A 27665-nucleotide genomic window follows, 5' to 3' on the forward strand; every position below is an offset into this window, starting at 1 on the left:
TGAGGTTAATCCTTTGCACGGCTGCACCACGACCTCACATAACGTAATACTGGCTCAAATCAAGAGTTCACCCTAAGCAAATCCCCCACTACCGAACAGTCGACAGTAGCTGCGGGGAAATCAAACCCCTCACTGCCATTAGTAGAAAGTTAGTGCCTGTATTCTGCCCAGGTCCCGTGCCGATCGCCATCATGAGAGCCCCTACAGTATTCTCCCACAGCTGTCCACACTGGAGAGAAAAGCCATTCCGGGAACAATTATAGCACAGGTAAGCCCCTAATACGCACAAAACGTTATACGGGACGTCACCATAGCAATCAGGTAACGTGAAGCCGGCGGGGAGAACCGGGGACGTGATTTACCGTCATAGGTGCTCTGGGGGTGACAATATTTACACGTTTAAGAAAAGGTTTTATACTTCGTTACATTGTTGAAAGAATAATAAAAATAAATAAACAAATCTTTCGGAAATGCTATAAATTGGAGAGAGAAAAATAAGGCGCAAGTACGCAGGAACTTATTAAATGGAGCTGGCGCCAACATATAATCCATGCAGATACCACGGACGGGAAATGCCAGGTACACATGAATACATATGATTGAAATCGGGTTGCAATTTTCAGGAGAGGCTTCAGTGAGAGAAGTGTGACCTTTCCTCTTTTTTTTACCATAAATGACAGATCATATGAGCGCCTCCAGCTATCCTTATTTACAAGATTTCCTACATCAGTATTTTTGCAAACTAACAGCACTTGTTATCACACTTCTGTATACTACCCCCTGAGGTTACCACAGAGGAAAATTAGGTGATAATTGCATATTAACATAATTATTCTATAATGCCTCAAAAGAAACTGATTAGGTCACTTAGAGGGGGTTGTCTGCTTTCAGCCAACAGTTCTTCATATCCCTTTATGGTGCACTTAGAAATCAGAAGAGCGCCTGTCTGCCAAGAGTCACGGGTGACAAAAGTATAGGCCCTCTCGCATGGCCGATAATCATTCCCAAACACTGGACTATGGACATGTACCACCGATCAGCCGTCAAGTCCTCTTTAGGTTAGTCATGGCGTTGAAAGACCAAAATGTTATTAAAGGGAACCTATCAGCAGAAAAAACACGATTAGGCTACTTTCTCACTTGCGTTTTCTGGTTTCCGTCGCCGTGCAGTGAAATGACGTATCGACGGACGTCATGAAAATAGTGAAAAACATGTGCGACGGATGAGAGAGAGGGAGAGAGAGACTTTTTCTCAGGCTTGAAAAATCCTTCCGGGCATGCTCAGAGGGGAAAAACTGGACCCATCGCTGGATTCCTGTGTGTGACAGTCAGCGTCTTCTGCACTGACGTTCAGGCAGAGGGCGCACTAACCATGTCATCGCGCCCTCTGACCTGAGCGTCACTGCGGTGCAGATGGAGCTGCGCTGGAACGAGGAGCAGGTGAATATCGCGCAGCGCTCCCCATTATACTCACCTGCTCCTGGCGCTGTGCAGTCCCTGCTTCTTCCCCGACGCTGCTGCTCCTCCCTGTACTGACCGGTCACCGTTACCGCTCATTACAGTAATGAATATGCGGCTCCACCTCTATGGGAGATGGAGCCGCATATTCATTACTGTAATGAGCGGTACCATGTGACCGCTCAGTACAGGAAGAAACTGGGGCGCCGGGCAGCCAGGGACCTGCAGGGACAGCGCCAGGAGCAGGTGAGTATAATTAGACAGCCCCCGCTCCCCTGCCAACCCCTGGGTATGACTCGAGTATGAACCGAGAGGGGGACTTTCAGCCCCCAAAAAATGGGCTGAAAATTTTGGCTTATACTCGAGTATATACAGTAATGTTAAAAATAATGAAAAAAAATTGTGATATTTTTACCTTCCGGTGTCCCCCGCGGCCTTCCCGATGCTGCCGGCAGCTCCCGTTCCAAGTAATGCATTGCGAGACAATGACCTGTAATGACGTAGCGGTCTCGCGAGACTGCTACGTCATCGGGTCATTTCGCAATGCATTACTGGGAACTGGAGCTGCCGGCAGCATCGCAAGCATCGGGAAGGCCACGGGGGGACACCGGAAGGTAAAAATATCACGATTTTTTAATTTTATTTTTAACCTGGGTTGTGTTGCGTATGCGTTTTCGCAGCGGAAAAATGCGGCAAAGACGCATACACATAGCCTCAACGGATCCGTAAAAAAACGGACCCAGTGCACCCGTTTTTTACAATCTGCACAGGATCCGTCTTTTCAACATTTTGACGGATTGTGACTGATTGTAAAAAACGGAAGTGTGAAAGAGGCCTAACACAGCACAGGAGAGCCAAACACAGCAAAGGAGAGCCAAAACAGCACAGGAGAGCCAACACAGGACAGGAGAGCCAACACAGCACAGGAGAGCCAACACAGCACAGGAGAGCCAACACAGCACAGGAGAGCCAACACAGCACAGGAGAGCCAACACAGCACAGGAGAGCCAACACAGCACAGGAGAGCCAACACACCACAGGAGAGCTAACACAGCACAGGAGAGCCAACACAGCACAGGCGAGCCAACACAGCACAGGAGAGCTAACACAGTACAGGAGAGCCAACGCAGCACAGGAGAGCTAACACAGTACAGGAGAGCCAACGCAGCACAGGAGAGCCAACGCAGTACAGGAGAGCCAACACAGTACAGGAGAGCTAACACAGTACAGGAGAGCCAACACAGCACAGGAGAGCCAACACAGCACAGGAGAGCCAACACAGGACAGGATAGCCAACACAGCACAGGCGAGCCAACACAGCACAGGAGAGCTAATACAGCACAGGAGAGCTAACACAGCACAGGAGAGCCAACACAGTACAGGAGAGCCAACGCAGCACAGGAGAGCAAACGCAGCACAGGAGAGCCAACACAGCACAGGAGAGCCAACGCAGCACAGGAGAGCCAACGCAGCACAGCACGGGAGAGCCAACGCAGCACAGCACGGGAGAGCCAACACAGCACAGGCGAGCCAACACAGCACAGGAGAGCTAATACAGCACAGGAGAGCTAACAGCACAGGAGAGCCAACACAGTACAGGAGAGCCAACGCAGCACAGGAGAGCAAACGCAGCACAGGAGAGCCAACACAGCACTGGAGAGCCAACGCAGCAAAGGAGAGCCAACGCAGCACAGCACGGGAGAGCCAACGCGGCAAAAGATAGCCAACGCAGCACAGGAGAGCCAACGCAGCACAGGAGAGCCAACGCAGCACAGGAGAGCTAACACAGTACAGCAAAAGTAACTTTGTCTCACTACAAATATTTGCAGCACTTGTCCTCGCATAGAGCTGACAGCTCTGCTGCAGAGCTGTGCCTCATTATAACCACCACAGTACAGATTTATCCATGTAACATAGTAACATAGTTATTAAGGTTGAAGGAAGACTATAAGTCCATCTAGTTCAACCTATAGCCTAACCTATCATGCCCTAACATGTTGATCCAGAGGAAGGCAAAAAAAAACCATGTGGCAAAGAGTAAGCTCCACATTGGGAAAAAAATTCCTTCCCGACTCCACATACGGCAATCAGACTAGTTCCCTGGATCAACGCCCTATCAAGGAATCTAGTATATATACCCTGTAACATTATACTTTTCCATAAATGTATCCAGTCCCCTCTTAAATTTTAGTAATTAATCACTCATTACAACATCATACGGCAGAGAGTTCCATATTCTCATTGCTCTTACAGTAAAGAACCCGCGTCTGTTATTACGCTTAAACCTTCTTTCCTCCCAACGTAGAGGATGCCCCCTTGTCCCCCTCTCAGGTCTATGATTAAAAAGATCATCAGAAAGGTCTTTGTACTGTCCCCTCATCTATATCTACATTAAAATAAGATCACCCCTTAGTCTTCGTTTTTCCAAACTAAATAGCCCCCAGTGTAATAACCTATCTTGGTATTGCAGACCCCCCCAGTCCTCTAATAACCTTGGTCGCTCTTCTCTGCACCCGCTCTAGTTCAGCTATGTCTTTCTTATACACCGGAGACCAGAACTGTGCACAGTATTCTAAGTGTGGTCGAACTAGAGACTTGTATAGAGGTAAAATTATGTTCTCCTCATGAGCATCTATGTCTCTTTTAATGCATCCCATTATTTTATTTGCCTTTGTAGCAGCTGCCTGACATTGGCCAAACGGAACAAGCACATTTACAGTTGTCCTGCACTACATGTGGCTGAACTTGAGAATCCTCACAGGATTCTCTATTGCTGGCGCTGCCAGCGAACGGTGATGTGACCACAAGTATGTGATTTACAAACTGTCAGCCACTTTTCAACTAGATATGTCCAGCCTAGCTAAATACACTGGCGTTGAGCATGTCTAGTTGGCCTGTAACTGCATGTATTCAAATTGAATACTTGCAGTCACGCGCATGTCCGCTCCCGGCACCGAAGAATACGGACAGTGCGCAGTGTGCAAGCTGTGAGGATTCACACAAGGTGACTGCAGACTTGAACCCAAGTTTGGAGGTGAAATCTATGACTAGCTTAAAGAAAGCCTGACAGCTCTTGAGTCGCCTGTTTTAGTACTTGCATTCCCCGTAAAATATCAATTCTGGAGAATCTGTTTAGTCACTATGTTGTGCAATTCCTTTGTTACTCTTCCTGGAAATGTAGGAACACATTTACGATGGGGAGAGGGAGATGCTGCTGCGTCTACAAGTATAAACAGGGGCATCGCTGAACGTGTCATGTATTATAGCATGGTGTGGGTTTAGAGAGCTGAAAATGCCAGACGGGCATCCTCTTATTAAAGTATTTTTTTTTACTTGCTATGATTTTTTTGTACTCATTTTGGGCATTACTGACTTAATACTTTCCAGCAAATCGCTTTTGCATGTTGGAATTAAAAACACATCTCTCTTTATTATTACGTCTAAAACCCAATATGTAATGTCATAAAATTAGAATTTGTTAAAGCGGATTTTTACAAGCCTAAAAGTTTTGAAAAACGAACATTTGCGCTGAATCTGAATCATTAGTATGCATTTTTTTCTATCACATCTTACCAAACGAATACATTTTTGCAGTTGCAAATAACCAGCGCTTTCCTCTAGCTGTGATTCAACACTCATTAAAGCTGCTAACAAGTTTTTGCTTATTACTACTCAATTTTAAAGTTACATTTACCAGCGCGGAGACATCCGTTAAGAATACACTTCAATAATTACCAAATCACACATTTGTTTAAAAGGTCGTGTGTCGCCACAAAATTGCAAAGATTTTTTTTATAGCTATGTTAAACCCTTTGGGTGTGGTGCACCATAGGTGGCATTTCAAAAGGGGTACCAGTAGTGAACTGCTTAAAAAACAAACCACAAAGTTGGACAACTCTTTAACCCATTCTTACATGGACATTTGTGGTAAAGTGTTATTTACCGCATCATCATGTACCTATACGTCACAGTCATGGATTGAGCATTAGCGGCTGTGCCCATGCCATCGGCAGCAAGACCCAGCTGATACAGAATTGGGCTGCAGCGCCCAGAATCGCAGCTCTGTACAGGTCCAGGCCATTGGACTCCTTAGATTCAACAGTGAACAGCGAGCATAGCATCTGAAGAGTCTGACAGAGGGAGATCACACCTTCTGCTACCCATCGGCTGAGCGCAGCAGGCTGATGACGGCTTGCTATGGCAGTAGGAGGACTAATAAATCGTCTATGTGTTTGCCAAGTACTTAGGAAGCATATTTGGTCTTGCCAAACAAAGAACCTAGTAGGCTGCGTATCAGTCTAAGACCGGCTGAAGATAAGCATATGAAAAATTGTTTGCGTTTCAATCATAAAATCCGCACAATTTTCATCTGTGTCATTGTGAGGTTCGTGTGTGTCTGTCCATTTTTCACATCTTTGTGTCATTCATGTGTCCGAGCATTTTTTTTTTACGTCCTTGTGACATTCGTGTGCGCTTTTTACGTCCTTGTGACGTTTGTGTCCAATTTTCATGTGCTTGTGACACTCGTTTCTGTCAATTTTCTACGTCCTTGTGACGTTCATGCGTCTGTTTTCTACGTTCCGGTGACGTTCGTGTGTTTTTATGTCCTTGTGACGTTCGTGTTTTTTACGTCCTTTTGACGTTCATGTGTTTTTTACGTCTTTATGATGTTCGTGTGTCCGTTTTTTACATCCTTGTGACGTTCATCTTTTTTTTACGTCCGTGTGACGTGTGTGTGTGATTTTTACGTCCTTGTGATGTTCGCGTCCGTTTTTTATGTCCTTGTTACGTTCGTGTGTCCAGACATTTTTTTTTACATTCTCGCGTTCGGTTTTTACGTTCTTGTGAGATTCATTTTCTATTACGTATATTAAAAAACTGTACGTGATCAAATACTTTTTTATTATAAACGTAGGAAACTTTATCTGTAAAAATCGTATGCCACTCAGATATAATGCGGTTATCGCTATAATTTTATCAACACACAAAATAAAGTGCATACTTCAAATTTACTTCATGACTAAATGGGTTGTCATACATACAATATATTTTTTACATACATACAATATATTTTTTTAGGCATGGTTTAAAGAAAAATTATCCAGAACTATATACATTTTTTTTTTAACGATGGGCCTAAAAATGAACATGCAAATAGTTGCTAACTACCTGCCTGTTGCGCCCGTCGCCAATCTGCACCGGATCAGAGCGGTCACTGATTATTCCTGCAGGAGATTCAGCAGTTTCCTCTGCCATCATGTTGACAGAGCAGCGGCTTCTCTTACGCTCTGCTCTACTGACGAGGCATCACATCCGGCAGAAGGCTGTCAATCAGCATGACGTCAGAAGTCACACCCAGTCATTAGAACAGCTTGGAAGAAGATGGGCTGCTCTGTTGGTGTGGAGCAACTAAATCACCAGCAAGAGCAGTTGGTGACCGCTCTGTGCCAGCGCTGGGTAGAACAGGCAAGTAGTAAAACACAGAAAAATGTTAAAAATAATAAATAATTGTATATCATATACACATAAATTAAAAAAAAAACCTCCCCACTCTTTTACCCCATTAAAAATAGAGAAATATATATATATTTTTTAAAATAGAGATATTGTTATCATGTCATCAGTAAAAGCAGGGCTGTGGCATTGGGAGTCGTGTGTCCATTTTGGTGTTGTTAAGGTACCTTCACACTCAACGATATCCCTAGCGATCTGTGACGTTGCAGCGTCCTGGATAGCGATATCGTTGAGTTTGACAGGCAGCAGCGATCAGGATCTTGCTGTGCCATCGTTGGTCGGAGCAGAAAGGCCTGAACCTTATTTCGTCGCTGGATCTCCTGCAGACATTGCTGAATCGGTGTGTGTGACGCCGATTCAGCGATGTCTTCACTGGTAACAAGGGTAAACCGATGTTTACCCTGGTTACCAGCATAAACGTAAAAAAACAAACAAACACTACATACTTACATTCCGGTGTCTGTCCCCCGGCGCTCTGCTTCTCTGCACTGTGAGCGCTGGCCAGCCGGAAAGCAGAGCACAGCGGTGACGTCACCACTCTGCTTTCCGGCTGGCGCTCACAGTCAGTGCAGGAGGCAGAACGCCGGGGGACAGACACCGGAAGGTAAGTATGTAGTGTTTGTTTTTTTTTTACGTTTACGCTGGTAACCAGGGTAAACATCGGGTTACTAAGCGCGGCCCTGCGCTTAGTAACCCAATGTTTACCCTGGTTACCAGGGGACCGGCATCGTTGGTCGCTGGAGAGCTGTCTGTGTGACAGCTCTCCAGCGACCAAACAGCGACGCTGCAGCAATCGGGATCGTTGTCTGGATCGCTGCAGCGTCGCTAAATGTGACGGTACCTTTAGAGTCTGTATAAAATGTACTGACTCAGACTCCCGAAAGATATAATAAATTGGGTACAGTAGTACAATGCAGGATGTGCTGTAAATGTTTTCATAATAACTTGGGAAAGTTATGAACGGTCCTATAAATGTCTGTTCTGTTCCTGATCTTAGGATCTGGGCTTTTAGTTGAGAAGAATCTGTGCTGCACTTTATGTACATGCTCAGTAGTGAATAGGGCTGTGGAGTTAGTCGGTATAAAATGGACCGACTCCTAAAATATATAGTAATTTGGGTACAGTAGTTCAATGCAGGATGTGTTGTTAAAGTTTTCAGAATAATTGAGAAACTTATGAAATGTCCTATAAATGTCGGCTTTTAGTGGAGATAAATCTGTGCTGCACTTTATGTACATGCTCAGTAGTGACCAGCAGAACTGTGGAGTCGGTAAGCCAAACCTCTGACTCCTCAATTTCCATGACACCGACTCCACAGCCCTGGTGACCAGTGCGGTGGAGTCAGAGCTGGAGTGGGTGGTTTGGCTTACTGACTCCACATCCCCATGTAAAAAAGTCCAGCCAATTAAAATCTAACATTCATTAAAGAGATCAATAAACAGCATAAGCATAACGGGACATGAAAAACTATATATGTATACACAAACACGTTTGGTGTTGTGTTAATCATACTGACCTGAAGAATCAAGTTGCCAGCTCATACACCCCAAAAAATTTTTTGAGAAATTGAGGTTTGCACAATTTCACTGAACTGTTTTTATTTTTTAAGCCCTTAGAAAATATTGAAGGAGGAAAAATTATGACTCTTGAAAGAAAAGGAGGAAAAAAACTAAAGAATAAAAGCAGAAAATCACCCGGCCTAGAAGGGGTTAAAAATTAGGCACACTCACCTTCCAGTGCCCCCCAGGAATCCAGCGCAACACGCTCGGGAGGTCTATGCTAGCTCTGGAAACGGTGACTTTACTGTTCGGAAGTCACATCATTGCTGCAGCCTATAACTGGCTGCAGTGGTCACATGACCAGAAGAGCGCACCGATAACTCTATGCAGCCAATCACAGGCTGTTCTGGTTATGTGACACCACTCCCAGAGCGGTTATAGACCTCCAGAGCAAGCTGTGCTAGATAAGAAGCTGCAAGGGGAGTATCCAGTCATTTATTATTTTTAATAACCCCAGGCCTAAAAAATAATCATTTTACTATTGGACAACGCCTTTAATGATGTAAAAAATAAGGATGAAAAAAAAAAATTTGAATTTTTTTTTTATTATTATTATTCATCTTTGCTGTCAGGGTATGTGCAGACGATCAGTAAACGCTGCAGGTTGGACACTGCATATTTGTGCAACCTGCAGCATCCAGATGTTACAGCAACACCAAAACTTTTTCTCCACTCATTGTTAGTGGTTGGGTGAAGTCATTTATTGTCAAACTACTGTGTTTTCTCTTTTGAAAATCATAATGACAAAACCCAAAACATCAAAATGACCCTGATCAAAAGTTCACATACCCCATTTCTTAATACCGTGTGTTTTGCCGCCTCTAACATCAATGACAGCTTTTAGTCTTTTGTGGCAGTTGTGGACGAGGTTCTTTCCATTTTCTCATATGGTAAAGCTGCCTACTCTTCTTGGCAAAAAGCCTCCAGTTCCTGTAAATTCCTGGGCTGTGAACTGCGCGCTTGAGATCTCCCCAGAGTGGCTCAATGATATTGAGGTCAGGAGACTGAGATGGCCACTCCAGAACCTTCACTTTGTACTGTTGTAGCCAATGACAGGTTGACCTGGCCTTGTGTTTTGAATCGCTGTCATGTTGGAACATCCAAGTATATCCCATGCGCAGCTTCTGGGCTGATGAGTGCAAATTTGCCTCCAGTATATGCGGATAACGAGTATTTGCTGATAACGTACTGCATTCATCTTTCCTTCAACTTTGACCAAGTTTCCTATGCCTTAGTATCTCACACATCCCTAAAACATCAGCGATCCACCTCCGTGCTTTACAGTAGGAATGGTGTTCCTTTCATCATAGGCCTTGTTGACCTCTCTCCAAATGTAACGTTTATGGTTGTGGCCAAAAAGTAAAAATTTGGTCTCATCACTCCAAGTTACCTTGTTCCAGAAGTTTTGAGGCTTGTCTCTGTGCTGTTTTGCGTATTGTAGGCAAGATACTTTGTGGCATTCGCGCAGTAATGGCTTTCTTCTGGCAACTCGACGATGCAGCCCATTTTTCTTCAAGTGCCTCTTTATTGTGCATCTTGAAACAGCCACACCCCTAGTTTTCAGAGAGTCCAGTATTTTAGCTATTATTTGTGGGGGGGGTTTGCATCATGAACAATTTTCCTGGCAGTTTCCCGTAGATCCTTTTACAATTCTTTTGCTTCCCCATGACTCACAATCCAGAAAAGTCAGTGGCTGGATGAAAGATGCAAGAGTCTGTCTGGATCCCAGAAACTCACTCAGCTTTTATGCACACAATGATTACAAGCAAACCGGTAACAGGTGAGGATGTTACCTTTAGGAGCCATTCAAATCCATTTGTATCAACTTCTGTGCACGCTATCAGGCCAAAATCACCAGGGTATGTGAACTTTTGATCAAGGTTATTTGGATGTTTTGGGTTGTCATTATGATTTAAAAAGAGAAAACACAGTAGATTGACAATAAATGGCTTCACCCAACCACTAACCATGAGTGGAGAGAAAGATTTGGTGTTAACATTCATATTCTCTGAAAAAAAGGCCAAGAAAGAAAAATTCTGTCAGGATATGTAAACTTTCGAGCACAACTGTATCTAGAGCAATATTGATTTTATTTAGGTTTCAGTTTTGATTATCCACTTTCTTTTTGATGAAAGTGAATTATTACAGGACCACTCTGGTGATATATACCGTACATACTCGAGTATAAGCCGACCCGAGTATAAGCTGACCCCCTAATTTTGCCACAAACAACTGGGAAAACTTATTGACTCAAGTATAAGCCTAGGGTGGGAAATGTAGCAGCTACCGGTATGTGTCAAAAATAAAAATAGATACCAATAAAAGTAAAATTAATTGAGACATCAGTAGGTTAAGTGTTTTTGAATATCCATATTGAATCAGGAGCCCCATATAATGCTCCATAAAGTTCATTATGGCCCCGTAAGATGCTCCATGTAATGTTCCATGCAGTTCTTTATGGCCCCATAGATGCCCCATATAATGCTCCATGCAGTTCTTTATGGCCCCATAGATGCCCCATATAATGCTCCATGCAGTTCTTTATGGCCCCATAGACGCTCCATATAATGCTCCATGCAGTTCTTTATGCACTGTGCCACATGTAATGCTGCTGCACTAAAAAAAAAAAAAAAAAAAAAAAATGACATACTCCCCTCTCGTCGCTGCCCGCTGCTCCTCAGCGTCCCGTCTCTCCGCACTGACCAGGCAGAGGGCGGCGCGCACACTAGTAAGTCATCACGCCCTCTGACCTGAACAGTCACTGCAGAGGACGTGGAAGACGAGGAGGCGGCGGTGGAACGAGGGAAAGTAAATATGAAATACTCACCTGCTCCCGGCAATCCAGACGCGGTCCCTGCATGTCCCACGGTCTCCGGGTGCGGCAGCTTCTTCCCAAAGTGAGCGGTCACATGGTACCGCTCATTACAGTAATGAATATGCGGCACAACCCCTATGGGAGTGGAGTCCATATTCATTACTTTAATGAGAGGTACCAGTGACCGCTGAACAAGGGAAGAAACTGCATCGCCCGAAGACCATGGGACATGCGGGGACCGCGCCAGGAGCAGGTGAGTATTTGGCAGGCGTCGCTCCCCCTAACCCGCCGACACCCCCCCCCCCCCCCCCGGCCTTCCATGACCCGAGTATAAGCCGAGAGGAGCACTTTCAGTCCATTTTTTTGGGCTGATTATCTCGGCTTATACTCAAGTATATACGGTATATATATTTTTTTCCCCTCCCTTACCAATCAGTGGCGTGTGTCTTCTGCAGTTTGCAGCGCTGCTCCTGTCCTCTGCTGGTTCATGCATCATCTCCTGTGTGGTCGGAAGTCACTTTCTCAATGTAAGTTCATGAGACCCTGTGCAAGCCTTTCAAAGACTTACATTAAGAAAAAAAATGGCAGAAGAAAGCAACCGGAAAGTATTTTAATGCACAAAATACAAACACAAATTACTGATTGATAACACAGTAAAAAAATAAAAAATTAACGATTTTGAAAGAATTTTTAGACCTCATTCAGACATCCTTTTTTCATGTATGAGTACTATCTGTATTTTAGCATGTCTTTGATTTTTCGCAAACCAAGTGTTCACGGGACATGTCCGACTTTGATCTGAGTGTTGGGACAAAATCTGCAATGCAAGTCTATGGATCTGTGAAAATAATTGGACAGCACTTAGATAACAGCCGAGTGCGGTCCGATGTTCAGGCATAGTTACATAGGAGAAGATAGAGACTTTTATTTTATTTAACGTATGAGAAAAAACGATGACACTTGGGACTAAACTTGGAGGAAACTGATGAAAGTCACTGATAAAACTTGTCCATTGTTCTCGCACAGGGAAAACACTGATGTGTGAAGGAGGCCTTAGTTTTGCAGCATTTTTACCATACCTGTGGCTAGTTTCACACTAGCGTTTTGAGGAGCTGTGGACTTCCTTCATGAAGCCCCGCCTCGGCCGCACCTCGGCTGCTAGCTCCGCCTACTTCTGCATGCGGCCTGCGTACTTATCTTTAACATTAGGTACGCAGGTCGTGCGGCTGTATGCGGATGCTTCCACATGCGTTGTTTTGACGGAGCGTAGGACGCAGCTGGTAGCAATTTCTTTTTTTCTCTGCATCGTCAAAACGACGCATGCGGAAGCATCCGCATACGGCCGATTCCTGTGTGTGACGGTCAGCGACGGATCCTGCGTCCATAGGCTTCCATTATAACTGACGATGGGAAGCGCAGGACCCGTCGCTGAGCGATTTTCCGACGTGCAGAAAAAACGTTCATCTGAACGTTTTCTCCGCACGACGGACCGACGGATCCAGTGCACGACGAATTAAACGGATGGCCATCCGTCACAATCCGTCGCTAATACAAGTCTATGGGAAAAAACAGGATCCTGCAGAAAAATTTGCAGGATCCCGTTTTTTGCAAAATCGGCGGATTTCGACGGGAGGAAAAAAGACGGAAGTGTGAAAGAGGCCTTAAACCTTATATCCGCACCATCAGGATCAGCTTTCTTGTTTTCTAATCCAACTCCTTGAAGGGTAGCAACAATTGATGCCCTGGATAAATGTGAGTGATCTCACTGAAAACTATGGAAACGGTACTTGCATCATTTTCCCAGTGTTTAATAGCCACGCCTTATATGTACCCCAAAAAATGGTGTCGCTGACAAAGACAACTCACAAAAAAAATGCAAAAAAAAATGTTTTGTTCTGCGCACAAACAAGCCCCTCAAACTAATTTACGTCCACTTTTCAAAACATTTGCAGAGCTGGTATACAAATGCTAATATTTGCAAAATGTTGAGCAGCTACAAGTTGAGCAAAAATTCTGTGCCATTTGCAACGGTTTTAAGCCACTTTTTCTGGCACAAACTGTTTAATGAATAATGACCATTATGTTTTCTTCTGCTTCTTCTCAGGCTTTGTTCACATTTCTGTCACATTTGTGTCTTGCAGCAATACTTTTGCCATCTAAACAGAGAGCAATTCAGTGCCACTAGATGAACCCAATGGTAGTAAGTCAATGGTATTGTGAGCAGCTGGTGTCCGTCATGCCACAGATCCAGCACAAGTGATGTGAACGGAGCCCGATAACCAGACATCTAGCGTCTGACAGCTTAAAGGCGGAATGTGACAATCAATCTCAGGTACAGGAAGACTTACACATATCGTGGACTACACTGCCACCCGGTGGACAACGCAGAATACAACAGAGGTCTATTCCAAATAAAATACTTCCCTCAAAGTACAGATGTGTGCGACCCTAATAAAACTAGAAATATTGCACTGTATAATATCAGTGCTCTCTAGTCCAACATGAAACTTTAAAAGTTTTTGAGCAAACATTTAATATGCTGGTAATAAATGTTCACACATTATAATAACTTTTCATCACAAGAAATCATTAATAGGGGGACAGGAAAATAGATCCCCTTGGCACCACCAATGTTTAGAGTACCGTAACTAATCATGGAGTATGTTTTTTTTCATATATGGCAGGCACTTTAATTATCCGCCAGTCTGTGCTGTCTATTGACTCCGCAGCCCACTCAGTGCTGTGCGCTCCTGTCTGATGAGCTGCACACTGCTTGGGGGTCTTTTGAGGGATCAGTGGGGGGTCTCAGGACTAGGAACCGCCCCGATTTGCAGGCAATTAAAGTATCTGTCAAACATTAAAAAAAAAAATCATAAAAGGTTTGGCTACTCTTCAACTGCTATATAGTTTCTGTTGATAATATTTTTAAAATATGGAAATTTCCAAACTCACAAAGGAAGGGGCAGGGAAACCGTTGTACAGGTTCATTTGTTAAAGGGAATCTGTCAGAAGGTTTTTGGAATCTGAGAGGAGCATGAAACAGGGGCAGAAAGCCTGATTCCAAGAATTCATCACTTACTGGGCTCCATGGTGCTGTTTTGCTAGAATCCCTGCTTTCACTGCTGTAGATGTAGTAGTGCTAGGAATGAAGAGCTGTGTATAACCCCATCCACATCCCTGATTGGCAGATTCCTGTGTACACTGTACATTGTCAGCAAGCAGCCAATCAGTGGTGGGGGCGGGTTACACAGATTAGCTGGGCTGCTCGGCACATGACCCCTAGTCCTGCAGTGATAATCTCCTGCTGATAAATCACTGATTCTATTGAAAGAACAGAAAGTTGCTGAGCAAGTAACAACCCTGGAATCAGGCTCTCTGCACCTAACTCATGCTCTTAGATTAAATAGCAAGAACCTGCTGATAGATTCCCTTTAACCCCTTTCTGTCATATGACGTACTATCCCGTCGAGGTGGGGTGGGCCAGTATGACCACCGACGGGATAGTATGTCATACGCGATCGGCCGCGCTCACGGGGGGAGCGCGGCCGAGTGTCAGCTGCCTATCGCAGCTGACATCCGGCACTATGTGCCAGGAGCGGTCATGGACCGCCCCCGGCACATTAACCCCCGGCACACCGCGATCAAACATGATCGCGGTGCAGGGAAGCATCGCGCAGGGAGGGGGCTCCCTGCGGTTTTCTCTGAGACCCCCGCAGCAACGTGATGTGATCGCGTTGCTGCGAGGGTCTCCTACCTCCCTCCCTGCAGCAGGCCCGGATCCAAAATGGCCGCGGCATCCGGGTCCTGCAGGGAGGGAGGTGGCTTACCAAGTGCCTGCTCAGAGCAGGCGCTTGGTAAGGCTGCAGTGCTCTGAGACAGATCGGTGATCTGACAGAGTGCTATGCAAACTGTCAGATCATCGATCTGTGATGTCCCCCCCGGTACAAAGTAAAAAAGTTAAAAATATTTTTTCCAAATGTGTAAAAAAAACAAGAAAAAAAAAATATATATATTATTCCCATAAATACATTTCTTTATCTAAATAAAAAAAACAAAACAATAAAAGTACACATAATTTAGTATCGCCGCGTCCTTAACGACCCGACCTATAAAACTGGGCCACTAGTTAACCCCTTCAGTAAACACCGTAAGAAAAAAAAAAAAAAAACGAGGCAAAAAACAACGCTTTATCATCATACCGCCGAACAAAAAGTGGAATAACACGCAATCAAAAAGACGGATATAAATAACAATGGTATCGCTGAAAATGTCATCTTGTCCCACAAAAAACGAGCCGCCATACAGCATCATCAGCAAAAAAATAAAAAAAGTTATAGTCCTCAGAATAAAGCGATGCAAAAATAATTATTTTTTCTATAAAATAGTTTTTATCGTATAAATGCGCAAAAACATAAAAAATGATATAAATGAGGTGTCGCTGTAATCGTACTGACCCGAAGAATAAAACTGCTTCATCAATTTTACCAAACGCGGAACGGTATAAACGCCTCCCCCAAAAGAAATTCATTAATAGCTGGTTTTTGGTCATTCTGCCTCACAAAAACCAGAATAAAAAGCGATCAAAAAATGTCACGTGTCCGAAAATAATACTAATAAAAACGTAAACTCGTTCCGCAAAAAACAAGACCTCACATGACTCTGTGGACCAAAATATGGAAAAATTATAGCTCTCAAAATGTGGTAACGCAAAAAATATTTTTTGCAATAAAAAGCGTCTTTCAGTGTGTGACGGCTGCCAATCATAAAAATCCGCTAAAAAACTCGCTATAAAAGTAAATCAAACCCCCCTTCATCACCCCCTTAGTTAGGGAAAAATGTATTTATTTCCATTTTCCCATTAGGGCTAGGGTTAGGGCTAGGCTTAGGGTTAAGGCTACAGTTAGGATTGGGGCTAAAGTTAGGGTTAGGGTTTAGATTACATTTATGGTTGGGAATAGGGTTAGGGGTGTGTCAGGGTTAGAGGTGTGGTTAGGGTTACTGTTGGGATTAGGGTTAGGGGTGTGTTTGGATTAGGGTTTCAGTTATAATTGGGGGGTTTTCCACTGTTTAGGCACATCAGGGGCTCTCCAAACGCGACATGGCGTCCGATCTCAATTCCAGCCAATTCTGCGTTGAAAAAGTAAAACAGTGCTCCTTCCCTTCCGAGCTCTCCCGTATGCCCAAACAGGGGTTTACCCCAACATATGGGGTATCAGCGTACTCAGGACAAATAGGACAACAACTTTTGGGGTCCAATTTCTCCTGTTACCCTTGGGAAAATACAAAACTTGGGGCTAAAAAATAATTTTTGTGGGGGAAAAAAAAGATTTTCTTTATTTTCACGGCTCTGCGTTATAAACTGTAGTGAAACACTTGGGGGTTCAAAGTTCTCACTACACATCTAGATAAGTTCCTTGGGGGGTCTAGTTTCCAATATGGGGTCACTTGTGGGGGGTTTCTACTGTTTAGGTACATCAGGGGCTCTGCAAATGCAATGTGACGTCTGCAGACCATGCCATCTAAGTCTGCATTCCAAATGGCGCTCCTTCCCTTCCAAGCCCTCCCATGCGCCCAAACGGTGGTTCCCCCCACATATGGGGTATCAGCGTACTCAGGACAAATTGGACAACAACTTTTGGGGTCCAATTTCTTCTCTTACCCTTGGGAAAATAAAAAAATTGGGGGCGAAAAGATAATTTTTGTGAAAAAATATGATTTATTTTTACGGTTCTGCATTATAAACTTCTGTGAAGCACTTGGTGGGTCAAAGTGCTCACCACACCTCTAGATAAGTTCCTAAGGGGGTCTACATTCCAAAATGGTGTCACTTGTGGGGGGTTTTAATGTTTAGGCACATCAGTGGCTCTCCAAACGCAACATGGCGTCCCATCTCAATTCCTGTCAATTTTGCACTGAAAAGTCAAACGGCGCTCCTTCCCTTCTGAGCTCTCCCATGCTCCCAAACAGTGGTTTACCCCCACATATGGGGTATCAGCGTACTCAGGACAAATTGCACAACAACTTTTGGGGTCCAATTTCTACTCTTACCCTTGGGAAAATAAAAAATTGGGGGCGAAAAGATAATTTTTGTGAAAAAATGATTTTTTATTTTTACGGTTCTGCATTATAAACTTCTGTAAAGCACTTGGTGGGTCAAAGTGCTCACCACACCTCTAGCTAAGTTCCTTAGGGGGTATACTTTCCAAAATGGTGTAACTTGTGGGGGGTTTCAATGTTTAGGCACATCAAGGGGTCTCCAAACGCAACATGGTGTCCCATCTCGATTCCAGTCAATTTTGCATTGAAAAGTCGAATGGCACTCCTTCGCTTCCGAGCTCTGTCATGCGCCCAAACAGTGGTTTAATATCAAAGAAATTATACCACTATCATGAAGTACAATATGTCACGAGAAAACAGTGTCAGAATCACTGGGATCCGTTGAAGCGTTCCAGAGTTATAACCTCATAAAGGGACAGTGGTCAGAATTGTAAAAATTGGCCCGGTCATTAACGTGCAAACCACCCTTGGAGGTAAAGGGGTTAAGGAGATAATAGGGAGCGCCGACTAACAGACCCTAACCACTTAGGCTGGGTTTACACATCCATGAAACACAGACCATGCTCAGATCGGAATACTGGGCCGGACCACCAGGTCTTCACACCTGAACTAACCGTATTAGGCCACTAAGTCACGTGAACATGAACCAAGTGAAACCGGCTCTAGAGATATTCCAGTTACTACAAGTTGTCAGCTACACAGAAGGATATGTGATAACTACTAGATCACTAGTGGGGACCCAGCCACGGAGACCCCCACCAATTTCCAGATCTGGGGACTTTACTGGTGTCTCTAGCTTGAATGGAGCAATAATCTCATGTGTGCACTGCCACTATATAAAGAGAATTTATCAGATTTTTGTTGCCCCATCTGAGAATAACAGACCCCGATTCCGGTAGCGTGTCACTTACTCGGCTTTTTGTCTAATTGCAACTGCTGCAGCTCTGTTAGTCCTCTCAGTGAGCAGCTTCTGCAATGTTCATGACCTCTGGCTATCCCTGCCATGCACCACCAACTAGCAGCTTTCTAGCAGTATAGGCAGAAAGCTGTCAGTCAGTGATGGGGAAGGGAGGGGAGACAGAGCTCATCACAGGACTAACAAATCTGCAGCGCATAAAACAGTGATGTTATAACAACTACAGTTGTGCCCAAAAGTATTAACACCCCTGCAATTCTGTCAGATAATACTCAGTTTCTTCCTGAAAATGATTGCAATCACAAATTATTTGGTATTATTATCTTCATTTGTCTTAAATGAAAACACAAAAAGAATTGTCCTAAAGCCAAATTGGATATAATTCCACACCAAACATAAAAAAGGGGGTGGACAAAAGTATTGGCACTGTTCGAAAAATCATGTGATGCTTCTCTAATTTGTGTAATTAACTGCACCTGTAACTTACCTGTGGCACCTAACAGGTGTTGGCAATAACTAAATCACACTTGCAGCCAGTTGACATGGATTAAAGTTGACTTAACCCCTTAGTGACCGCCGATACGCCTTTTAACGGCGGCCGCTAAGGGTACTTAAACCACAGCGCCGTTAATTAACGGCGCTGTGGAAAAAGTCCGTAGCGCCCCCCAGAGGCCGATTTTCTCCGGGGTCTCGGCTGCCGAGGGTAGCCGAGACCCCAGAGAACATGATTCGGGGGGGTTTTAACCCACCCCGCATTTGCGATCACCGGTAATTAACCGTTTACCGGCGATCGCAAAAATAAAAAAAAAATAAAAAAATGCGATCTCTTTTTAATTTCTCTGTCCTCCGATGTGATCGCACATCGGAGGACAGAGAAAAGGGGTCCCAGGTGGCCCCCCAATACTCACCTAGCTCCCCGATGCTCCTCGTGTCTCCCGGTGGGCGCCGCCATCTTCAAAATGGCGGGCGCATGCGCAGTGCGCCCGCCGGCCGGCACCGGGAGAATCTTTGGGGTCCCGGCTGCCGGGGGTAGCCGAGACCCCAAAGAGCATGATCGGGGTCGGTATTACCGACCCCTGTTTTGCGATCGCCGGTAATTAACTGTTTACCGGCGACCGCAAAAAAAAAAAAAAAAAAAGTAAAGTGTAATTCTCTGTCCTCTGATGTGATCGCACATCAGAGGACAGAGAAATAGGGGGATTCGGGGACCCTAGCATACTCACCTAGGTCCCTGGATCCTCTTGCTGCTCCTCCTGGCCGCCGGCAGAAGAACATGGCGGACGCATGCCCAGTGCGCCCGCCATCTGTCTCCATCTGCCGGCCGGCAGGAGAACAGCAGTTGGGGCTAAAATTAGGGTTAGGGGTAGGGTTAGGGGTAGGGTTAGGGGTAGGGTTAGGGCTAGGGCTAGGGTTGGGGCTAAATTTAGGGTTAGGGTTGGGGCTAAATTTAGGGTTAGGCTTCTTTCACACTTACGTCGGTACGGGGCCGTCGCAATGCGTCGGCCCGACATACCGACGCACGTTGTGAAAATTGTGCACAACGTGGGCAGCAGCTGTAGTTTTTCAACGCATCCGCTGCCCAATCTATGTCCTGGGGAGGAGGGGGCGGAGTTACGGCCATGCATGCGCGGTCAGAAATGGCGGATGCGACGTACAAAAAAACGTTTCATTGAACGTTTTTTTGTGCCGACGCTCCGCCAAAACACAACTGATCCAGTGCACGACGGACGCGACGTGTGGCCATCCGTCACGATCCGTCGGCAATACAAGTCTATGGGCAAAAAAACGCATCCTGCGGGCACATTTGCAGGATCCGTTTCTTGTCCAAAACGACGGATTGCGACGGAATGCCAAACGACGCAAGTGTGAAAGTAGCCTTAGGGCTAGGGTTAGGGTTGGGGCTAAAGTTAGGGCTAGGGTTGGGGCTAAAGTTAGGGTTAGAGCTGGGATTAGGGTTACGGTTTGGATTAGGGTTGGTATTAGGGTTAGGGTTGGCATTAGGGTTACGCTTGGGATTAGGGTTAGGTTTGGGATTAGGGTTGAGATTAGGATTAGGGGTGTGTTGGATTTAGGGTTTTGATTAGGGTTATGGTTAGGGTTGACATTAGGGTTGTTTTGGGGTAAGGGTTGTGATTATGGTTAGGGTTAGTGATTAGGATTATGGATCAGGTTGGGATTAGGGTTAGGGGTGTGTTGGGGTTAGGGTTGGAGCTAGAATTGGGGGGTTTCCACTGTTTAGGTACATCAGGGGGTCTCCAAACACGACATACAATTTTGCGCTCAAAAAGTCAAATGGTGCTCCCTCCCTTCTGAGCTCTGCCGTGCGCCCAAACAGTGGGTTACCCCCACATATGGTGCATCAGCGTACTCGGGATAAATTGGACAACAACTTCTGGGGTCCAATTTCTCTTGTTACCCTTGTGAAAATAAAAACTTGGGGGCTACAAAATCTTTTTTGTGAAAAAAAAAATATTTTTTATTTTCACGACTCTGCATTCTAAACTTCTGTGAAGCACTTGGGCATTCAAAGTTCTCACCACACATCTAGATAAGTTCCTTGGGGGGGTCTAGTTTCCAAAATGGGGTCACTTGTGGGGGGTTACTACAGTTTAGGTACATCAGGGGCTCTGCAATCGCAACATAATGCCCACAGACCATTCTATCAAAGTCTGCATTCCAAAAAGGCGCTCCTTCCTTTCCGAGCTCTGCCGTGCGCCCAAACAGTGGTTTACCCCCACATATGGCGCATCAGCGTACTCGGGATAAATTGGACAACAACTATTGCAGTCCAATTTCTCCTGTTACCCTTGTGAAAATAAAAACTTGGGGGCTACAATATCTTTTTTGTGGAAAAAAAAATATTTTTTATTTTCACGACTCTGCATTCTAAACTTCTGTGAAGCACTTGGGCATTCAAAGTTCTCACCACACATCTAGATAAGTTCCTGGGGGGGTCTAGTTTCCAAAATGGGGTCACTTGTGGAGGGTTTCTACTGGTTAGGTACATCAGGGGCTCTGCAATCGCAACATAATGCCCACAGACCATTCTATCAAAGTCTGCATTCCAAAAAGGCGCTCCTTCCCTTCCGAGCTCTGCCGTGCGCCCAAACAGTGGTTTACCCCCACATATGGCGCATCAGCGTACTCGGGATAAATTGGACAACAACTATTGCAGTCCAATTTCTCCTGTTACACTTGTGAAAATAAAAACTTGGGGGCTACAATATCTTTTTTGTGGAAAAAAAAATATTTTTTATTTTCACGACTCTGCATTCTAAACTTCTGTGAAGCACTTGGGCATTCAAAGTTCTCACCACACATCTAGATAAGTTCCTTGGGGGGTTTAGTTTCCAAAATGGGGTCACTTGTGGAGGGTTTCTACTGGTTAGGTACATCAGGGGCTCTGCAAACGCAACATAATACCCGCAGACCATTCTATCAAAGTCTGCATTCCAAAACGGCGCTCCTTCCTTCCGAGCTCTGCCGTGCGCCCAAACAGTGGTTTACCCCCACATATGGGGTACCAGCATACTCAGGACAAATTGGACAACAACTTTTGGGGTCCAATTTCTCTTGTTACCCTTGTGAAAATAAAAACTTGGCGGCTAAAAAATCTTTTTTGTGGAAAAAAAAAATATTTTTTATTTTCACGGCTCTGCATTATAAACTTCTGTGAAGCACTTGGGCATTCAAGGTTCTCACCACACATCTAGATAAGTTCCATGGGGGGTCTAGTTTCCAAAATGGGGTCACTTGTGGGGGATTTCTACTGTTTAGGCACATCAGGGGCTCTCCAAACGCGACATGGCGTCCGATCTCAATTCCAGCCAATTCTACATTGAAAAAGTAAAACGGCACTCTTTCTCTTCCAAGCTCAGCGGTGCGCCCAAACAGTGGTTTACCCCCACATATTGGGTATCGACGTACTCAGGAGAAATTGCACAACAACTTTAGTGGTCTAATTTCTTCTGTTACCCTTGTGAAAATAAAAATTTGTGGGCAAAAAGATCATTTTTGTAGAAAAAATGCAATTTTTTTTTTTTCACGGCTCTACGTTATAAACTTCTGTGAAGCACATGGGGGTTCAAAGTGCTCACCACACATCTAGATAAGTTCCTTAAGGGGTCTAGTTTCCAAAATGGTGTCACTTGTGGGGGGTTTCTACTGTTTAGGCACATCAGGGGCTCTGCAAACGCAACGTGACGCCCGCAGAGCATTCCATCAAAGTCTGCATTTCAAAACGTCACTACTTCAATTCCGAGCCCCGGCATGTGCCCAAACAGTAGTTTACCCCCACATATGGGGTATCACCGTACTCAGGAGAAACTGGACAACAAATATTGGGGTCAAATTTCTCCTGTTACACTTGGGAAAATTAAAAAATTCTGGGCTAAATAATTATTTTTGAGGAAAGAAAACCTATTTATTATTTTCACGGCTCTGCATTATAAACTTCTATGAAGCACTTGGGGGTTCAAAGTGCTCACCACACATCTAGATAAGTTCCTTTCGGGGTCTAGTTTCCAAAATGGGGTCACTTGTGGGGGGGTTTCTACTGTTAAGCCACATCAGGGGCTCTGCAAACACAACGTGACGCCCACAGAGCATTCCATCAAAGTCTGCATTTCAAAACGCCACTACTTCCCTTCTGAGCCCCGACGTGTGCCCAAACAGTGGTTTACCCCCACACATGGGGTATCAGCGTACTCAGGAGAAACTGGACAACAACTTTTGGGGTCCAATTTCTCCTGTAACCCTTGGGAAAATAAAAAATTCTGGGCTAAATAATTATTTTTGAGGAAAGAAAACGTATTTATTATTTTCACGGCTCTGCATTATAAACTTCTATGAAGCACTTGGGGGTTGAAAGTGCTCACCACACATCTAGATAAGTTCCTTTGGGGGTCTAGTTTCCAAAATGGGGTCACTTGTGGGGGGTTTCTACTGTTAAGCCACATCAGGGGCTCTGCAAACGCAACGTGACGCCCACAGAGCATTCCATCAAAGTCTGCATTTCAAAACGTTACTACTTCACTTCCGAGCCCCGGCATGTGCCCAAACACTGATTTACCCCCACATATGGGGTATCAGCGTACTCAGGAGAAACTGGACAACAACTTTTGGGGTCAAATTTCTCCTGTTACCCTTGGGAAAATAAAAAATTGCAGGCTAAAAGATCATTTTTGAGAAAATAATTTTTTTTTTTTATTTTCATGGCTCTGCGTTATAAACTTCTGTGAAGCACTTGGGGGTTCAAAGTCCTCACCACACATCTAGATTAGTTCCTTTGGGGGTCTAGTTTCCAAAATGGGGTCATTTCTGGAGGATCTCCAATGTTTAGGCACACAGGGGCTCTCCAAACGTGACATGGTGTCCGCTAATGATTGGAGCTAATTTTCCATTTAAAAAGCCAAATGGCGTGCCATCCCTTCCGAGCCCTGTTGTGCGCCCAAACAGTGGTTTACCCCCACATATGGGGTATCAGCCTACTCAGGACAAACTGGACAACAATATTTGGGGTCCAATTTCTCCTATTATCCTTGGCAAAATAGGAAATTCCAGGCTAAAAAAATCATTTTTGAGGAAAGAAAAATTATTTTTTATTTTCATGGCTCTGCGTTATAAACTTCTGTGAAGCACCTGGGGGTTTAAAGTGCTCAATATGCATTTAGATAAGTTCCTTGGGGGGTCTAGTTTCCAAAATGGGGTCACTTGTGGGGGAGCGCCAATGTTTAAGCACACAGGGGCTCTCCAAACGCGACATGGTGTCCGCTAACAATTGGAGCTAATTTTCCATTCAAAAAGTCAAATGGCGCGCCTTCCCTTCCGAGCCCTGCCGAGTGCCCAAACAGTGGTTAACCCCCACATATGAGGTATCAGCGTACTCGGGAGAAATTGCCCAACAAATTTTATGATCCATTTTATCCTACTGCCCATATGAAAATGAAAAAATTGAGGCGAAAAGAATTTTTTTGTGAAAAAAAAGTACTTTTTCATTTTTACAGATCAATTTGTGAAGCACCTGAGGGTTTAAAGTGCTCACTAGGCATCTAAATAAGTTCCTTGGGGGGTCTAGTTTCCAAAATGGGGTCACTTGTGGGGGAGCGCCAATGTTTAGGCACACAGGAGCTATCCAAACGCGACATGGTGTCCGCTAACGATGGAAATAATTTTTCATTCAAAAAGTCAAATGGCGCTCCTTCCCTTCCGAGCCTTACCATGTGCCCAAACAGTGGTTTACCCCCACATGTGAGGTATTGGTGTACTCAGGAGAAATTGCCCAACACATTTTAGGATCCATTTTATCCTGTTGCCCATGTGAAAATGAAAAAATTGAGGCTAAAATAATTTTTTTGTGAAAAAAAAGTACTTTTTCATTTTTACGGATCAATTTGTGAAGCACCTGGGGGTTCAAAGTGCTCACTATGCATCTAGATAAGTTCCTTGGGGCGTCTTGTTTCCAAAATGGGGTCACTTGTGGGGGAGCTCCAATTTTTAGGCACGCGGGGGCTCTCCAAACGTGACATGGTGTCCGCTAAAGAGTGGAGCCAATTTTTGATTCAAAAAGTCAAATGGCGCTCTTTCCCTTCCAAGCCCTGCCGTGCGCCCAAACAGTGGTTTACCCCCACATATGAGGCATCAGCGTACTCAGGACAAATTGGACAACAACTTACGTGGTTCAGTTTCTCCTTTTACCATTGGGAAAATAAAAAAATTGTTGCTAAAAGATAATTTTTGTGACTAAAAAGTTAAATGTTCATTTTTTCCTTCCATGTTGCTTCTGCTGCTGTGAAGCACCTGAAGGGTTAATAAACTTCTTGAATGTGGTTTTGAGTACCTTGAGGGGTGCAGTTTTTAGAATGGTGTCACTTTTGGGTATTTTCAGCCATATAGACCCCTCAAACTGACTTCAAATGTGAGGTGGTCCCTAAAAAAAATGGTTTTGTAAATTTCGTTGTAAAAATGAGAAATCGCTGGTCAAATTTTAACCCTTATAACTTCCTAACAAAAAAAAATTTTGTTTCCAAAATTGTGCTGATGTAAAGTAAACATGTGGGAAATGTTATTTATTAACTATTTTGTGTCACATATCTCTCTGGTTTAACAGAATAAAAATTCAAAATGTGAAAATTGCAAAATTTTCAAAATTTTCGCCAAATTTCCGTTTTTATCACAAATAAACGCATAATTTATTGACCTAAATTTACCACTAACATGAAGCCCAATATGTCACGAAAAAACAATCTCAGAACCGCTAGGATCCGTTGAAGCGTTCCTGAGTTATTACCTCATAAAGGGACACTGGTCAGAATTGCAAAAAACGGCAAGGTCTTTAAGGTCAAAATAGGCTGGGTCATGAAGGGGTTAAGGGCATAAAAATACAAAGTTTGAAAATTGCAAAATTTTAAAAATTTTCGCCATATTTCCGTTTTTTTTCATAAATAATCGCAAGTAATATCGAAGAAATGTTACCACTAACATGAAGTACAATATGTCACGAAAAAACAATCTCAGAATCAGCGGGATCCGTTGAAGCGTTCCAGAGTTATAACCTCATAAAGTGACAGTGGTCAGAATTGCAAAAATTGACCTGGTCATTAAGTACCAAACTGGCTCTGTCACTAAGGGGTTAACCTCTGTCCTGTGTTCTTGTGTGTACCACAATGAGCATGGGGAAAAGAAAGAAGACCAAAGAACTGTCTGAGGACTTGAGAAACCAAATTGTGAGGAAGCATGAGCAATCTCAAGGCTACAAGTCCATCTCCAAAGACCTGAATGTTCCTGTGTCTACCGTGCGCAGTGTCATCAAGAAGTTTAAAGCCCATAGCACTGTGGCTAACCTCCCTAGATGTGGACGGAAAAGAAAAATTGACAAGAGATTTCAACGCAAGATTGTGCGGATGTTGGATAAAGAACCTCGACTAACATCCAAACAAGTTCAAGCTGCCCTGCAGTCCGAGGGTACAACAGTGTCAACCCGTACTATCCGTCGGCGTCTAAATGAAAAGGTACTGTATGGTAGGAGACCCAGGAAGACCCCACTTCTTACCCAGAGACATAAAAAAGCCAGGCTGGAGTTTGCCAAAACTTACCTTAAAAAGCCTAAAACGTTTTGGAAGAATGTTCTCTGGTCAGATGAGACAAAAGTAGAGCTTTTTGGGCAAAGGCATCAACATAGAGTTTACAGGAGAAAAAAAGAGGCATTAAAAGAAAAGAACATGGTCCCTACAGTCAAACATGGCGGAGGTTCCCTGATGTTTTGGGGTTGCTTTGCTGCCTCTGGCACTGGACTGCTCGACTGTGTGCATGGCATTATGAAGTCTGAAGATTACCAACAAATTTTGCAGCATAATATCAGGGACCTGGAGCAGTTTGCCAAAGAAGAATGGTCTAAAATTCCAGCAGAGCATTGTAAGAAACTCATTGATGGTTACCGGAAGCAGTTGGTCACAGTTATTTTGGCTAAAGGTTGTGCAACCAAGTATTAGGCTGAGGGTGCCAATACTTTTGTCTAGCCCATTTTTGGAGTTTTGTATGAAATGATCAATGTTTTGCTTTTTGCTTCATTCTCTTTTGTGTTTTTTCATTTAAGACAAATTAAATGAAGATAATAATACCAAATAATTTGTGTTTGCAATCATTTTCAGGAAGAAACTGGGTATTATCTGACAGAATTGCAGGGGTGTCAATACTTTTGGCCACAACAGTACATCAAGCAGCAGCCAGTAAGAGACACATCATTGGAATCAGGGTCTCTGCCCTTATTTTAATCTGCTTCCAGATTGGATGGGTGACAAATTCACTTGACATCTCTATGGGACTGCAGAAGATACTGGAGTAGAGCGCTCAGCTATTTCCCGCGGACCAATAAAGAAATTCTATGAGGTTTTATTCGTTGTTCAATTCACTTTTCTGATCTCGGCCAAGATAGGGTCTTTTTGTACGCCGCACATTTTTGGGTTAGCATCAGAACCTTTGCCTACCATCTGTCATTGGTCTGCAGTTGGTAGGTTTTCATGTAAGGAATGGGGATGATGGGGCCATGTATACAAGGATGGGGATGAAAGGGTCGTGTATACAAGTATGGGGATGAGGGGACCATGTACACCAGTATGGGGACGAGGGGACCATGTATACCAGTATGGGGATGAGGGGACCATGTATACCAGTATGGGGAAGAGGGGACCATGTATACCAGTATGGGGAAGAGGGGACCATGTATACCAGTATGGGGATGAGGGGACCATGTATACCAGTATGGGGATGAGGGGACCATGTATACCAGTATGGGGATGAGGGAACCATGTATACCAGTATGGGGATGAGGGGACCATGTATACCAGTAT

General features: G+C 44.3%; 1 protein-coding gene across 8 annotated transcripts in view; it reads right to left on the reverse strand.

The window, feature by feature from the left end:
• The window catches only part of ZNF644 (zinc finger protein 644), a 118697-nt gene that overhangs the window by 28750 nt on the left and 62282 nt on the right, over nucleotides 1-27665 (reverse strand). For 2 of the 8 annotated variants that reach the window (XM_069737551.1, XM_069737547.1), the window contains exon 3: nucleotides 11775-11908. The exons of the other annotated variants lie outside the window; for them this stretch is intronic. The gene's annotated coding sequence lies outside the window, so the exon portion shown is untranslated. The remainder of the gene's footprint in view (nucleotides 1-11774; nucleotides 11909-27665) is intronic. 8 annotated transcript variants of the gene reach the window in all.

The sequence above is a fragment of the Ranitomeya imitator genome, chromosome 8 (assembly GCF_032444005.1).
Source record: "Ranitomeya imitator isolate aRanImi1 chromosome 8, aRanImi1.pri, whole genome shotgun sequence".
Classification (NCBI taxonomy): Eukaryota; Metazoa; Chordata; class Amphibia; order Anura; family Dendrobatidae; genus Ranitomeya; species Ranitomeya imitator.